General features: G+C 45.0%; 1 protein-coding gene across 3 annotated transcripts in view; it reads left to right on the top strand.

Annotated features, from left to right (window-relative positions):
* The window catches only part of PSMG1 (proteasome assembly chaperone 1), a 33,286-nt gene extending 21,805 nt beyond the window's left edge, over window positions 1-11,481 (top strand). For 2 of the 3 annotated variants that reach the window (XR_011533867.1, XR_011533868.1), the window contains exon 10: window positions 59-2,525. The gene's annotated coding sequence lies outside the window, so the exon portion shown is untranslated. Of the gene's footprint in view, window positions 1-58; window positions 2,526-11,138 lie in introns of those variants that run through there. The other variant, XR_011533871.1, reaches the window with a different exon arrangement.
* Window positions 11,482-17,311: the final 5,830 nt, after the last annotated feature.

Genomic DNA, 17,311 nt, shown 5'->3' with positions numbered 1-17,311 from the left:
AGGATTACAATCGATGCGAGATATGATTATGCTGTGTATATGTTCCTGCCTCCCCTAGGAGCATGGTTCTGTATCCACTCATTCAGCGTTCATGACGACTTTATGGACTCTAACTAATGAGAAGAATGAGAATCGACTCTACTTGGCTTGGAGGTCTCCAGCCAAAGAGGAGCCTGTTGGGTGGACATCTCACAGGGTGACAGTTCTGTCCCCTGAGGACTGGGGGTTGTGTAGGGCAGGAGGAGGAGAAATGCTGAGGAATGTCTTGGTCGGCTCAGGCTGCTCTAACAAAATATCACAGACTGGGCGGCTGAAACAACAGAAATGTGTGTCTTAACGTTCTGGAGGCTGCGGAGTCCAAGATCAAGATGCCAGCTGATTCGGTTCCTGGTGAGACTCTTTGTGGCTCGCAGACGGCTGTGTTCCCCTCGTATCCTCATATGATGGAGAGAGAGAGGGAGAGGAAGTAAGCTTTCCTGTCTCTTCTTATAAGCCACTAATCCCATCATGAGGGCTCCACCCTCATGACCTAATAACCTCTCAAAGGCCCCATCTCCAAATAGCATCCCAATGGGGAGTGGGCTTCACTATATGAGTTTGGGAGGAACGCAAAGATTCAGTCCATCGCAAGGAGGGAGAACCGTTGCCCTGCAGGCAGTCCTGGATAAGGAAAGAGAGAGAGAGACATCCGGGGGGTCAGGGAAGCCGATAAGGCGTTCAGCACTTGGGGAGAAATGGGGAGAAGGTGCGGAGAGGGAGACGGAGGCTGCTGAGGACACACGTTTCCACGGCGTGGCGAGCAGCCCTCCAGCTGCCGCACCAACACCGCGTTGCAGGAGCGTAAATTCAGTTATATTTATAACTTCTTCCCTGGGATAAAAATTGAGTTATTTTTTTAGATATGGTTTTATTTTCATTTTCAATTACCATTTTTCCTCCTGACTTATGGATGCTTTGGAGCTTAAAAGAACAGCTCTTGGGATGTGGCCACTGCATCTGCGTCATAGCCGACAGCCACTATCTAAATCCTTCATTACCAGGGAGAGATTTATTTTCCCAAGTCTTCAATCTTAGCTGAGTGGAATATTTAATAGAATTGCTGGTTTCTGTGGCTGTCTCTTCCTCTTTTCCCTACCAGGCTGGCCTGGGAGTCCACTGCAAACCGTCGGGGCTGGAGTTCGGTCTCCTTGCTGGCCTTCTGCAGCAATGCTGCCCAGAACTGAGGGGAGCAGGTGGTGGTGCAAAGCCCTGCCCCTTGTCTGGTGTTTTGGACTGAATTGTGTCCCCCTACTACTCCCCGCCCAATTTACATGTTGAAGCTCTAACCTCCAAAGTGACTGTATTTGGAGACTAGGCTTCTAAGGCTGAGTAAGGTTAAATGAGGTCGTAGGGGTGGGGCCCTCATCTGCTAAGACTGGTGTCCTTGGAAGAAGAAGAGGAGACGCCAGAGCTTGCTTCCTCTGCACCTGTGCATAGAGCAAAGGCCACGTGGGGACAGGGAGAAGGTGGCTCCTACAAGACAAGGAGACAGTTCTCACCAGAAAGCCATGCCACTGACATCTCGATGTTGGACTTCAGCCTGCAGAATGGTGAGAAAATAATGTCTGTGGTGTAAGTCACCCCGTCTGTGGTGTTTTGTTATGGCAGCCCGAGCTGACTAATACACCTGGTAATGAGGAGTGGAATCAGGGCCACCCCACTTTGTGTCTTGGAGCAGGCCTTGTGGGTTGCCTCCTCAGCCCCGACTTAGCTGTACCCCTTTTCTCATAGGACCCAGAAATACCCAGTTCTAGGGTTCGGGTGGGGTCACTCCTGATCAGCTGAAGCTAATCTGTACATTGAAATCTTTGGGCCGTGGTGATTGGTTCAGGAGTGAGCATATTGGTCCCATCAGAGGGAAGCCCAGGGTTTTTGTTCAGTGGTTGAGGAGAGAGAAAATCCCTCTCTTTGGATCTAAATGAGGACTCACGGAGCCTGGAGGCTCCTGACAGACAGCTCATCACCATGAGGGCTCGAGACAGATCCAGTGGTGTCCCAGAGAAAGGGAAGTACAGTCGTGAAGACATTGTGAATATCCAGCCCTAAAGGCACTGTCCCAGCTCTGGACTTTTCAGTTAGTTGACAACAGATCTCTTCTATTGTTCTAGCTAATTGTGTTGTGTTTCTTGTGACCTGCCTCTAAATGCATCTTACTGGAACTCTCGTCCACCAATTGATTTCCCACACGGCAGTCAGGGTGAACTTTTAAGAATATGAAGCTGGGGCCGCCCCGTGGACGAGTGGTTAAGTTCACGCACTCCACTTTCACAGGCCAGGGTTTCGCCGGTTTGGATCCTGGGTGTGGACCTAGCACCGCTCATCAAGCCATGCTGAGGCAGCATCCCACATAGCACAACCAGAAGGACCTGCAACTAGAATATACAACTATGTACTGGGGGGCTTTGGGGAGAAAGAGAAGAGGAAAAAAAAAAGATTGGCAACAGATGTTAGCTCAGGTACCAATCTTTAAAAAAAAAAGAAAAAAATTACAAAGCTAATTCATACCAGTTTGTAGCTTGGGTCCTTTTAGTGGCTTCCTGTCCCGTTTAGGATAAAATCTAGGGACTACTTCTGGTAATCGTGGTGTGAGACAGGCAGGTGATTTCCCTCTGTAGAAAATAAGTGCAAAATTGACAAAATTATTAAGGAGAATCATTTCAGGCCATTGAGAAGTGACCAGATAGGCAACAACTTGAGAAGAATTTACTCATGAAAACCGCTATGGCCTTGGGTAAGAATGGTGGGTCTGTGGCCTTCTGGCCTGGAGGCATTCCCGTCTCACCCAGCGTGGGTGGTAAAAACCTGCAGCTGGATGTGACCAATTTGATTCAGGGAGTTGACAGAGCAGCTAGAAATGTAAGAGTGAGATTTTGTAAGTGAGAGAGCCGAAGAAGAGCACAGATGATGAACTCTCACACATCCCTGGTTGACTGCTCACGGACGCAGGCACACAGGAGCCCCAGGGGGTGCAGCAAAAGTGGAAAGTCTGGGAGATGTGTGAATTCACCACACTTTCACAAACGTCCCTCAATCCACACACAGCATGGGCAGCAGAGGGTGGAAGACATACTGGCTTGAAGTGTCTGAGTATAATCTCTGCCCAAATCATTGCCTGACGACAAAACTATACAAGTGAAGGGGAAACCTCTAGGGACCGGACTTAAAACAAAAAAATGAGCAAAGATATCAATGGCTGTGCATCGAAAGTGAGATTTGCAGGTTGAGTCCAGGCAAGTTAGTTGTCTCCTAAAGCCAGCAACACTCAGGATAAAACAGAATCCAGGCTTGCTACAATGTATAACCTACAAGGTCTAGTTTTAAATTAAAAAATTGCTAGACATGCAAAGAAAAAAGTATTTCCCCAGCTCAGGGAGGGGAGGTGGGGGGAAACTAGTCAAAAACTGACTCTGAGGGAGCTCAGAGGTTCTATCTAGCAAAGACTTCAAAGTTGCTATTAAAAATATGTTCAAAGAATTCAAGGAAAATATGTTAACAATGCATAAACAAGTAAGGAAGCTTAACAGAAATGGGAAAAAGCAAATGGAAATTCTAGAGCTTAAAATCACACTAACTGAAAGGAAAAATTCACGGCACGAGCTGAGTTGAGAAGTCAGAAGAGTGACTCATTGAATTTGATAGAAAGACAGAAATTGTGCAATCCAAAGAACAAAAGAAAAGCCCCTGACAGTCAAATTGTCAAAATCCAAACGTTTTTAAGGTAACAAAAGAAAAATGTTACCTCGTATACAGGGAACAATGAATGATATGACTTATTGCTAACTTCTCATAGAAACAGTAGAAGCCAAAAGACACTGAAAACCCAAGAGACTTTGTGCCTTTACTGCACTTTTCATGAAAGAACAGTGATTTCCTGTTTGTTTGTTTTTTTTTTTAGTAGCTTTCTGTTCCATTTAATGACATATGCAAAATGCTGAAAGGGAAAACAAACCTGCCTCCAGTGAAGTTGTCTTTCAAAACTGAAGACAAAAATAAAGCCATTTCTAGATTTACAAAAAAGAGAAAACTGAGAGAATTTGTTGCCAGCAGACCTGTGTTAAAAGAACAGCTAAAGAGAAATGATATCGATAGTAACTTGGATGGTAACTCAGAGACACAAGAAGGACTGAAGAACACCCAAAGTATAAAAAATGTGTAGGTTTTCTGCATATATCTATATCTCAAGCACAAATGGACTAAAGTAAAAGAATGGAAAAATATATATATGATGCAAACACACAAACCATAATCAGAAGGGAGTTGGAGTAATTTTTATTAATGTAAGACAAAATAGACTTTAAGAAAATGAATATTACTGGAAACAAAGAGGGCTATTTCATAATAATAAAAGGGTCAATACAACAGAAAGAAATTAAGTATTATAAATTTATTTGTACCTAATAAGAGAGCTCCAAAATAAATGAAGGAAAAACTGACAGAATTGAAAGAATGGAAAAATCAACAATTATAGCTGAAGATTTCAATACTCTTCTCTCAGTAGTTGATAGAACAAGTAGCCATAAAAATCAGCAAGAATATAGAAAACTTGAAGAGCGCTATCAACTAACTTGACCTAAATGACCTCTATAGAAGACTTCATCCAACAGCCCCAGAACACCTGGTTCTTTTCAAATGTACACGGAATGTTCACAAAACAAACCAAGTGCTGGATGAGAAAACAAGTGTCAATATGTTTAAAAAGATTGCTATCACACATGGCATGTTTTTTGTGTGTGTGTGTGAGGAAGACTGTCCCTAAGTTAACGTCTGTGCCAATCTTTCTCTATTTTGTATGTGGGATGCCACTACAGTGTGGCTTGATGAGCAGTGTATAGGTCTGTGCCCAGGATCTGAACCCGTGAACTCCGGGCTGCTGGAGCAGAGCACACACACTTAACCACTATGCCACCAGGCCGGCCCCCCTAGCAAGCTCTTTGATGACAATGGAAATAACTTAGAAATCTATAACAGGCAAAAGCTGAGAAATCCTAAAACATGGGGATAGTAAACAACACACTTCTAAATAACTCATGAGTCAAAGAAGAAATCACAACAGAAATTAAAAAATGTATCAAACTTAATGAAAATGAGAACATAATATACTCAAATTTGTGGGATGTAGCTAAACCAGTGGTTTGAACAAAATTTATAGCTTTAAGAGCTTATGTTATGAAAGAAGACAGGTCTAAAATCAGTGAACTAAGCTTCCAATTTAGGAAGCAAAAAAGGAAGAGAAAATTAAATGCAAATAAGTCGAAGGAAGGCAATTATAAAGATCAATAGGGAAATCACTAAAATACAAGAAGGAAAAACAAAAGAGAGAATGAAGGAAACCAAGTTGGTTCTTTGCAAAGATCAATAAAATTGACAAACCTTTATCTAGATGGAGAGAAAACACAAATCACCAATTAGGAATGAAAGAGGGAACATCATTACAGATCTTACAAACGTTAAGTGGATAGTAAGAAAATATTACTAACAATCTACTCTGAAGCTTAAAACACGTTAGTGAAAGAAATGAAGTTAAATCCTGTATAGAATGGAGGGATATACCATGTTCATCTGTAAGACACAGTATTATTAGGATGAGAGTTACCCCCAGATTTGTCTATAGATTCAACACAATCCCAATAAATATCCCAGCAGGATTTTGTGTAGAAACCATAAGCCGATTCGAAAATTTATAGGAGAAGCAAAGAATAGCCAAAACAATTGTGAAAGAGAAGGACAAAAGTGGAGGACTTAAATGACTCGATTTCAAGATTTACCAAAAACCTGTGGTAATTGAGACAGTATGGGGTCAACATAAGGGTAAAAATGTAGATCAAGGGAACAGAATAGAAAGTCTGAAACTGGGTCCGCACATAGATGTCAACTGATTTTTGACAAAGGTGCCAAGGTAATTCACTGAATTGTATGAAGAACACTTACAATTCAATAATAGTAATAAAAATAATTCAATAAAAAATGGACAAATGATTTGAAGAGATACTTCACAAAAGAAGATATATGAGCGGTCAATAAACACATGAAAGGATGCTCAACATTATTGTTCTTCAGGAAGTGCAGATGAAGACCACAAATGAGAAGCTCCTACAAATCTAGTGGAATAGCTAAAATTAAAATGCCAAGTGTTGGCAGGAATGTGGAGAAATTGGAACCCTCCAACACTGCTGGTGGGAATGGAAAATGGTTGGATAAAGTCTTGTAGTTTCTTACATAGTTAAACATACCGTAAACATTAAGCTTGCCATACAACCCCACAATTCTACTCCTGGGTATCTATCCAAGAGTAGTAAAAACGTATGTCCAAAAAAAAAGACTTATACATAAATGGTGATAGCAGCTTTATTCAGAATAGCCAAAAAGTGGAAACAACCCAAATGTCCATCAACTGGCGCATGCACAAGTGAGAGGCTGTATATTTATACAATGGAATATTCCTGAGCAATTGGAAGAGAACAAGTTGTTGACCATGCAAGGACATGGATGAGTCTAAAAAATGTTACACTGAGTGAAAGAAGCTGGACATGAAAGGCTATACACTGTATGAATCCATTTTTATTAAATTCTAGAAAAGGCCAAACTATGGAGGCAGAAAGCAGACCACTGGCCTGAGGCAGGGTCGGGATCTCGACTGAATGCAAGGGGGCAGGATGGAAACTCTTAGGGTAGTGGAAGTGTCCTAAAACTTGATTGCGTTGGTGGTTGTATGATGGAGTATAAGCTTATCAAAACTCGACCTATACACTTAACGTGGATAAATTTTTTTTGGTATGTAAATTATACCTCAATAAAGCTGTTAAAAAAAATCTAATCTGGCCTACAAGGGTCTATGTAATAGATCTTGTCTTCTCTCACAGGCCCCCAGCCTGTGGCATTTTGTGATGGCAGCCTGAGCCTGCCCCACCCAGTCATTCTCTATCACACCAGCCACTTGATCTTTCATGATAACTCCATCACTACCTTGAATTTATTATCTGTTTACTTGTTTGTTGCCTCCCCCACTGAAAGTTCATGAAGGGGGAGACCCTGTCTGTGCTGCCCACCATGAGACACTGCCACCTACACCAGTGCCTATGGACGCTCAGCTCCCAAAAGGATTTGCTGAATGCATCAGTGACTCAGAGTGATAACCAGTTTCTTCTAAAAGCAAATGAAATCTTGTAATTACAGTCATGCATTGCTTGACGACGGGGATGTGTTCTGACAAATGCGTCCTTAGATGCTTCGTTGTTGTGCGAACATCACAAAGTATATTTACACAAACCTAGGTGGTGCAGCCTACTACACATCTAGACAATATGGTACTAAGCTTATGGGACCAAAATCCTGTATGTGGCCCTTCCTTGACCAGAACATCATTATGCAGCACATGACTGTGCTCCAGTTCCTGAGAAGCAGACCCTTCCCCAAGCCAGTCTTGGAAGGCCTTCCAGGCTCTGGGGTTGAAGAAGGAGGCAAGGCTAACAGACTCACCCCGAATGCTTTCACAAGAAGGGCAGTTCCAGTTTTCAGCAGCTCCAGCTCCCACACTCTGAACAACCTTGGCCACCAGCTGAAGAGCAGATGGTGGAGGCTGGAACATCAAAGTACTGAGCGTGTGAGGTTTTGTGTGTGTGCGTGTGTGTGTGTGCAGGGGGGCATGTGTGATATGAAACAATGAAGAGAGAAACAAAAAATGGTTTAGACATAATTACCCAAGGAATCAAAAACAGACTCCACTGGGGCTTGGGTTTATGTCCGATCAGGACTGCTTGCTTTATAAAAGTGTAAAGATAAATATTCGTCTTAACTCTGCAGTCCCAGCCATGGAATCCAGCATTTCGTGTGGACGTCACCCTGAATGAGCTGCTTAATTTAACTCATGTTGGGCTGCCCTAGCTTGGAATTAGCCCCACCTTCCCAACGAGCCATGTGCGTCCAAGTGGACATTGTGAAGACTGAGCGGTCCGGTGTGGTGGCCACTGGTCACATATGGCTATTTCCATTTAAATTACTTAGAATGAAACTAAAAATTCAGTTCCTCAGTTGCCCTAGCCACGTTTCAAGTGCTCAGTAGCCCCATGTGGCTTTTGGACAATAGAAATGTAGGCCATTTCCAGGATTACAGAAAGTTCCATTAGCTTTGGGATAGAGAGCAGGCAGGGCTGGTAGGTTGGGAGGGGAGTGGTTTTCAGTCTTGAAAGATCCCCAAAAGGGTGTTGGGACTCTCAGAAATGCTGGTTGTTTGTCTGTCTACCCACTTCCTTCGTCATCAGCAAGTAGGAGAAAGATTGCTTTAGTCAAGTTTCTGCTATGAGCCGATCTCTAGGTGTGTCAGGTGTATTTAACACTCATAACAATTCTCTCAGGTAATCATTTCCTCATTGTTATGGCTGAGGAAACTGCAGACCAGAGGAGTAGCTTGCCCATCACCAGCCAGTAAGTGACAGACTCAGGATCTGAACCTGAGTTTAGTTAGTTCTGTGCAAAGAGCTTTTTCTGTAGCATCTTTTTGCCTTCCTGGGTACCTGGGCTCTGGCCGAACTAGAGGAGGAAGAGGATGGTTGCACTCCCTCTCTGGCCCTACGTTCCCTCCATCAGGCGACCTCAGACCCAAAGACCCCTGGGTCTCCCTCCTAGCAGGTTGAAACCAGTAGGCTCTGAGGTGTCCATGCTGCTTTCCTGAGGGTCCTTGTTGTGAAGTCTGAGCATTTTCATGTGTCTCCAGGCAGGTAGAGACAAAGTCACCTATAATACAAAGAGGCTGATATTGGTATTAATTAAACACGTTGATATTGGCATTAATTTGACATGTTGGTATTGCAGTTCTAGACAAAGGACCCTGCCCCCTCCACCCGGGACCACATGACTGTTGCTCATGCTCCTGGGGAGCTGACGTGGGGCTGGGGCTTACTGATGAGGCTTTGATGCCAAGGACTTGCAAGGAGAGTTCAGGCCCTGGTTTTTCTGATCTCACTCTTCCTGCTCATGAAATGAGAATAGAACCAAGTCAGGTAGCGGCCCAATCCATAAGCTATTTGTGAAGTCATCTTATATTTCAATCACCTTATAAATTCAGTGAGCTAGAACGTTTATGGTATGTATGCCTCTTTAAAAAGATTTTTTTTTTTTAATAAATAGGGATTTTAAGTCTCACCTTATTAGAAAAGTCTGCTTCTGACTTCTGGTGCTTTTCTGAGAGTTTATGTACTTCATTACCATATGCACCTGTCACATAAATCCGGAGAGTTTTAATTAGGCAAAGCCAGACAGGCGGTACTACAAGGCATTTGAGGGGCTCCCAGGGGAGAGATTCTAGGATCCCAAGCCCTCAGGCCTTAGATACACAGCAGATTCTGCCCTTTCACAGAGCACAAAGTCTGACCTTAAGTTAGAGTCCTCTTTTAGCCATCTTGGGGAGGGAAATGCGACTTGAGGCAGGAGTGGCCGGAGCAGCCCTCCCTTCTGATACACAGACACGTGCACTGACCCTGAACACACTGCCACAAAGTGACCACATTCATGTGACCACCCGGGTCAAAAAAGGATGCCCCAAGGTCGGGTCTCACTGTGATTTTATCTGTCTTTAAAAATGCCTTGCTTGCACTAAAATTATATTTTAACTAATATTAATTAGCAACATCAGCTCTCTTTTAGCTAGTATTTGCATAGTATATATCCATTTTTTCTCTTGTGTTTCTTGTAAACAATATGCAATTGGATTTAAAAAATGGCATCTTTACCTTTTAAATGAGGCATTTACTTCATTTGTACTGAATGTAATTGCTATATTTGGGTTATTTCTGCCATCTTATTTTGTGCTGTCAATGTTCTGTTTTTTGCCTTTTTTGGGATCTGCTGAGTTTTTCTCTATGTCATTCCATTTTTTTCCATTCACTGGTTTGTAAGTTACACTGTTTTTATTCTTCTAGTGGTTTCCATAGAAATTACAACATGCAAATTAAGTTATCATTGTTTAAAGTTAATTAAAACCTTTACCCTTCTAGATAATACGTGGATCTTAGAAAACATTCATCTATTCATTGTGCCCCTGACTTATATGATTATCGACTGGGATTTCAGGTCTATGTGCACAAATTGAAAAACCCAGTGGCCATTATTATCACCCTTTTATATAATGGGTGTTCATTGAAATCTACCCACGCATTCACCACTTCCCCTGTCCTCCACCCCTTGTTGCACTCTTTAGACCTTTTATCTGAAATCACATCCCTCCTATGTGAAGTATGTTCCTAAGAATTCCCTTTCATGAGGATCTCCTAGGGAGTCTGGAAAACCATTCTGATCTGCTTCGTTTCCACCATGAGTGGTCTCAGCTTCATGCAGGGAGGGGCTCCTGGGTGACTCCCCACCTCTGCTTCTCTGGGATTATGGCTTTTACACATCCTGTGCTTTCATTTCAATGTCTTCTTGAAAAGGAGAAAAATAAGCGCGTCCCTAGTCACTGGTCTTGTTCTTTTACAGAACTTTCTGTATTTATTTCCCCATAAATACCTTGAATGTTATTGTCATAAAGAAATTTACATAGAATAAAGGAAACATTGCTTCAGTCGGCACGAAGCCGCCATTCAATAAAATACTGTCGAATGAAAAAAGTACGGAAGCAGAGTCTCCTGGACAACCTTCTGGAAACACCTTGCATTGAAAAATTTCCCAAAAAGCCCTTCTAAATTTTAAGAAAAAAATCATTAAGGAACGATGCAGTGTTTGCGTTGCACTATTTTTAGTTAAAATTTATCACACAGCTGTATTTCAAGAATTGTCTGTTTACTTAATTGTCTTTTTTATGGTAAGAAAACACTTTATTGGTGCTTTCTAATTTACAGTCTTTGCACAGATGTCCCCATGTGCTTTCCACGGCAGCCTGGTGAGGCAGGCAACAGTTCTTACTCAATGTACAGGTGACTCGCAGAGCCGGCCGTCTGATGCTAGCTCAGAGCCTGTCCACAGCATCGTTCCGTCCTTCGGTCCAGGACCCCTCCGCCCAGCCTGCCATACTGCAGGCGAATCTTGCTGTTTCAAGTGATGCTGGATGGTTGTTCTGGCTGCATCTCTTCTGAGATGTCGTGCTGGTCCTATCTATTTCTTTGTCGCAGGGTTCTTGGTCAGGAAAACAAACCTTGCCCATTATGCCTCGGTTCCGGAAAAAAAGGCTGCACAGATCCAGGTGATGATGCGTTTCCAGGAACGCAGCAGTAACACCTGTGAGCCACCTGTACAGCTGCCACCTTAAAAGGGTGAGGACCACAACTTTCAGATACTTGGAAACCAAAGATTCAGAGGAGTGGTTTGAAATGCAGTTTCCGTGGAACGGATGTGGCTCCTCGACTGGCTTTTCTTGGGATAGAATCCAGCCCCGGCTCGAGGCTGTGGGGGTTCGCATGCACCATGACGGTCTGCTCGCTACCCTAGGACATCCCAGCCTTCTTGGAAGCTCAGGTGAGCCTGCTGATTCTGTCCCGCTGGACAGACATCACCTGCCCTCTACTCCGCACACCTGCTATGCTGTGTTCTCTCTCAAAGAGGATGTATGTGGGCTCCTGCAGTGCCCTTACCACGGGCTCAAGATGTTTCCATCAACTAATCACGGAGCTCAGTGAGACTCGATGATAAAGGAGCTCTACTGTCTCCCTTTTGATCCCTTAGAGCAGGGGTTCCCAAACTTTGCTGCCTATCAGAATCGCCCAGGGAGCTTTTCAAATGCTCAGTGCCCAAGCCACACACCACACTACTGAAGCCAGTTTCTGGAGGTGGGACCCAGGTATCTGCATTGTTCACAACTCCCAAATAATGCCAACATGCAGGCAAGTTTGAGAACCAGTGTGGTCCTCAGACCAGCATCACCAGGACTTGTCAGGCCAATTCTCGCGTTCACCTCGGACCCCCCGAGTCAGACACCCTGGGGTGGGGCCCAGCAGTGTGTGTTACCCTGCCCTCCAGACGAGTCTGAGAACCCTTGCTCAGCACCTCAAACCCTAGTGCAAACCAGTGAGGATCTTGTCAAAACATAGAGTCAGCCCCAGTGCCTCAGGTGGGGCTGCGACGCTGCCTCTCTCGCAAGCTCCCAGGTGATGCTGCTGGTGCTGTGGGAAGACGTCAGCTGAGGAGCGAGGGCCTGGAGCCCCAGCGGTGTGTGGCACACAGTAGATGCTTAGTAAGTCCCTGTCAAATCGGGTCAATATTTGGTGACTTAGGATGAAGGGCAATACGGGATAGTACCAGTGATCACACATCATTAAGAGGGAAAAATGAACTTCCCTTTACGGAGAGTCTTAAAAGTCACTGGAAATCTTCCAACAGCAGACTCTTGTTACTGCAAAAAATCCAGCAGGTAAGTTCTATGGGCTGGAAGGGATTTACATCTCACCTCCCTCGGGCATCTGTAGCTCACTTCTTTGTGGGGAATGTTAAAAAAAAAATGGGATGGAAGTGAAGCTTTTGTCACCGCACAGTGACCCCCATTTTCCCAAGTCCTACTGGGAACCCCATCGTGCATATCTGATGGCAGTGTTCTTAAGGGAAATTTTTCCTCACTTAGAAGGGGTCCCGCCTCTGCACACTTCCTTCAGGAGGGCGGAGAGTTAAAGGGGGTGCAAACTGTGGAGTCGTCATTACTGCAGAGGACACAGTCATGACGGTAGCTTTGCCGTTTTGTAGTCAGTTTACAGAAATAGTTTAGTAAAAATTGGGCACAAGGGGGCAGTATTGCCACACATAGATTCTTTGCTGCAGCTGGTCACCCTGGAGTTGAGAACCTGCTCTTTCTAAATATGTCTATATATCAATAACACTCTTTGTTCCTCTTTCTCCGAGGACCCGTAAGCAATTAAAAACATACCAAAAAAGTCTGTATGCATCAAACCTTTAAAATCTCTATTGACTGTTTTTAAATATATATATATATATTTCTTTTTTATCTTCTTTTTTTGAGAAAGATTAGCCCTGAGCTAATTGCTGCCAATCCTCCTCTTTTTGCTGAGGAAGACTGGCCCTGAGCTAACATCCGTGCCCATCTTCCTCTCCTTTATATGTGGGATGCCTACCACAGCATGGCTTTTGCCAAGCGGTGCTGTGTCTGCACCTAGGATCCAAACCTGCGAACCCCAGGCCACAGAGAAGCAGAACGTGCGAACCTAACCGCTGCACCCCCGGACCGGCCCCTAAATATATTTTTAAGAATGTATTTTTCTCTTGACATGTTAAGCTAGTCATTACAAAGATGAGACAGTGACCCTTTTCTGGAAGATGCTCTTCTTTATCAGCGGTGCTGGAACTTTCAGCCCTGGAGACACGGATGTTCTTAAGATTCGGGAGTTTTTGTTGTCTGAGGAGACAGTGATCTGTGGGGAAGCCTATTTTTTAGAAGCTCAATGTTGTGTTATTTTGAACGTCTCAGCTGTTGCCTCAGTTTCTTCTGAGTGGACACGGCCACTAGTTAAAGGGACTGCAGAGCCAAAGGTCCTGCTCTCCTAGAATGCTGCCGCTTCCCTTGTCCACCCTTGCCTGTCCGGAATTTAGGCCTTGGCGTTCTGGGCCCTGTCGCATCCTCATGGATATCGGTCTGAATGAGTCTCTTATTATCCTGTGACATCTCTTAAAACTCAAAGAGCATGGGTTTCTTCACTGTCCCTTTTTAAGGTGTCTTACCTAAAAATCAGTGGACTGTGAAGTGGTTCACTGGGTCCAGGAGCCCTGGGCCCGCCCGTGCTGTTTCCAGGCCCCATTCACCAGGCTTCCCGCTTTTGCTGATTGCACAGCCCCTCACAGGGCCACGGCTCCAGATGCCCGGCTCCCTCCCCTGATATGGTTTCCATATGTGACCCGCGTGCTCTCCGTGGCCACCTCTGAAGAAGCTGGCCCTCCAGGTGCCCTCCCGGGAGCAATAAATTGTCTGCGTCTACCAGGCTTCCTTCCAGCCAGCTTTTCCACCTCATGCTTGGCCACCTTGCGAGCCATCAAAGACTCTGCTGAGTCAGGAAGCCGAATCCGCATCCCAAATCCGCGTCCCGTACAGAAGGTGACAGGCCCTGCCTTCTCTCTGGTGTTTGCCACATGGCCCGCTGAGAGTGCTCTTCTGTGGGCTGAGGCCATGGCAGGATTTCAACAGGGGCTTCATACGGTTTAAGGAACACTGAGGGAATCCCCACGTGGTGCCAGGCTGCGTGTGGAGCCCTGAGGACCTGCAGGGGGAGATGAGCAGCTCCTGCCTGCCCTCAGGCCCACAGTCCAGGGGTTCCAGTCCCTTAACTAAGGCCAGCACCTCTTGGGCCACCAGTTGCAGGCTGGCCAGTGGATCCTGGTGGTGGGTGGCCCACTTGGCCAGAGAGTTCAGATTTCAGCCGGGAGGTAAGTCCTGGGTCATCTTAGACTCGGGGGCCCTGGGAGACCCGGGGCTGTAGCTTGGGAGCTGTCTGGTCTCTCGGGTCTGCTCTTGTCGGCAGCACATGGCCAACCTAGCTCCCAGCTCTTGTCCACAAAACCCAGGGCCATCCCATCCGTGGCCACGAAGAGGAGTGGGTCAGCCAAAGGGAGCAGCGGGCTCGTGGCCTCAGGCGGGTTGTCTCCCAGACCTGCACGCTGGGAGGGGAATCGGAGGGGCTCTGTGAGTTCACAGTGGCGGAGAGAAGGCAGGTGGCCGATCGCACCAGGTGGAAGGGCGTTTGTTTGCGAGTATCAGAACACCTGCCTGCAGAGGGGGAAACAACTTGGGAGGAAGAGCCATATATGCATATATTTTAAAGGAATAGAGCAGTTTTTAGAGCAGTTTTAGGTTCACAGTGAAATGAGCAGAAGGTACAGAGACTGCCCATATACTCCCTGCCCCTGCTCATGCGTAACTTCCCTCATTATCGACATCCCCCACCAGAGTGTGCGTTTGCTGCAATCAATGAACCTGCGTTGATGCGTCATATCACCCAGCATCCATGGTTTACATTACAGTTCACTCTGGGTGTCGTACATTCTCTGGGTTTGGACAAACGTATAAAGACGTGCATCCAGCCTTGTGGTGTCATACAGAGCAGTTTCACTGCCCCACATGTCCTCTGTGCTCCACCTTTCATCCCTCCGTCCTCCCGAACCCCTGGAGACGCCCAATCTCTTCACTGTCTCCATAGTTTTGCCTTGTCCAGAACGTCGTATAGTTGGAATCGTACAGTATGTAGTCGTTTCAGATTGGCTTCTGTCACTTAGCGATAAACAAGAAGCATGTCCTTCCGTGGCTTGATAGCACGTTTCTTTCTAGTGCTGAATAACTGAATGGTCATAATAGTCGAGAAGCCTGCAGTGGGGCGGTCTCGGGCTGCTGCAGGGGCTCAGCAAAGACCTGGCCCACCAGTCTCTGGGTTCCGCCGTCTCCAGCTGGTCGCCTTACCCCTTGTGGTTGCAGGGGCAGCTGCGCCTCCTGGAAGTTCCTCCCAGGCTAAGAGAGGAGGAAGCGGGAAAGGCAGAGGGGAAGGGCATTGCCAGCCAAGGCTGTGCCCTTTGTGCAGGAAAGCAAAAGCTTTCCTAGGAGGCTCTGCAGGGAGTGTCCACGTATGTCTCATGGGCCAGAACTGGGTCGTGTGGCCACCTCTGGATGGCAAACAGGAAAGAAATTGCCACGACTGATTGAGACCAATCCATGGCTCACTCCAGTGCCGGGTGGGGTCTTACAGGACACACTGGGGGTCTATTAGTGGAGAAGTGCGTGAGTGTATATATATGTGTGAGTGCGTGTGCGTATGTATCTGAGTGTGTGAGTGTGTGTGTTGAATTGGCATTGAGTAGGTAATGGAAGGTGTTTGTGGGCCAAATGGTCAATAAAAAGACCCTTTTCCTGGCAGGAAATGGAATGAGCTGGTCAGGAAAAGGAGCACTCGCTCCCCTGGAGGCATCTAGGGGTGGAGAAGAGACTCAGAAGTGAGCTTGTGGGGAGGAGGCCTTTGAAGATTAATTGTCACACGAGTGGTACAGATAAACTTTGGAGGCAGAAGGAATCCCTGTTAGTTCAGAAAACTGATGATGGAGGAGATGATAGAACTAAGCATTGAGGATGGATAGAATTAAAAAAATAGATGTTTGATTATATAAGAGCATCAAAGATTGCTAAGTGTCCTTCAATATCCACTTGCCCCATCTTCTACAGTAATAGCAGCCCCAATTTTGGGCTACGTAAGGACCACGCTGTCCAGCCTCTCTTGCAGCGAGGTATGGCCAAGGGGAGGTAAACGGAGGCATTCAATGGAACTTCTGAGTTGTGCCCTCCAAGGGACTGGGCGCCCTTCCTTTTTTTTTTTTGAGTCCTTTATATATACATTGTAGATTTATTTAAATAATTTTTATTTAAAATTCGATAATCATAATATAATTTGTATTTTGTGTTCTAATTTTTAAAATTTTTTATTGAGGTTATGATAGTTTACAACCTTGTAAAATTTCAGTTGTACATTATTATTTGTCAGTCATCTTATAGGACTCCCCCTGGTAGGTTCCCCCTGGTAACCCTAATCTGTTCTCTTTGCCCGTGTGTTTGTTAATCTTCCACATTTGAGCGGAATCATACAGAGTTTGTCTTTCTCTATCTGGCTTATTTCGCTTAACATAATACCCTCAAGGTCCATTCATGTTGTTGCGAATGGGACGATTTTATCATTTTTTATGGCTGAGTAGTATTCCATTGTGTATATATACCATATCTTCTTTATCCAATCATCAGTCGATGGGCACTTGGGTTGCTTCCACGTCTTGGCTATTGTGAATAATGCTGCAGTGAACATAGGGGTGCATAAGTCTCTTTGAATTGATGACTTAAGTTCTTTGGCTAAATACCCAGTGGTGGGATAGCTGGATCATAAGGTATTTCTATTTTTAATTTTTTGGAGAAATCTCTATACTGTTTTCCACAATGGCCGCACCAGTTTGCATTCCCACCAGCAGTGTACGAGGGTTCCTTTTTCTCAACAACCTCTCCAACATTTGTTATTTTTTGTTTTGATTATTTTAGCCATTCTAACAGGTGTAGGGTGATATCTTAGTGTAGCTTTGATTTGCATTTCCCTGATGATCAGTGATGTTGAGCATCTTTTCATGTGCCTGTTGGCCATATGTATATCTTCTTTGGAGAAATGTCTGTTCATATCTCCTGCCCACTTTTTGATCGGGTTGTTTGATTTTTTGTTGTTGAGTTGTGTGAGTTCTTTATTTATTATGGAGATTAACCCTTTGTTTGATATATGATTTACAAATATTTTTTCCCAGTTGGTGGGTTGTCTTTTTGTTTCCATCCTGT

Source organism: Equus przewalskii, chromosome 27 (assembly GCF_037783145.1).
Source record: "Equus przewalskii isolate Varuska chromosome 27, EquPr2, whole genome shotgun sequence".
NCBI classification, from domain to species: Eukaryota; Metazoa; Chordata; class Mammalia; order Perissodactyla; family Equidae; genus Equus; species Equus przewalskii.
Note: the sequence above shows the minus strand (reverse complement) of the source record. Positions and strands in the feature narration are given on the sequence as shown.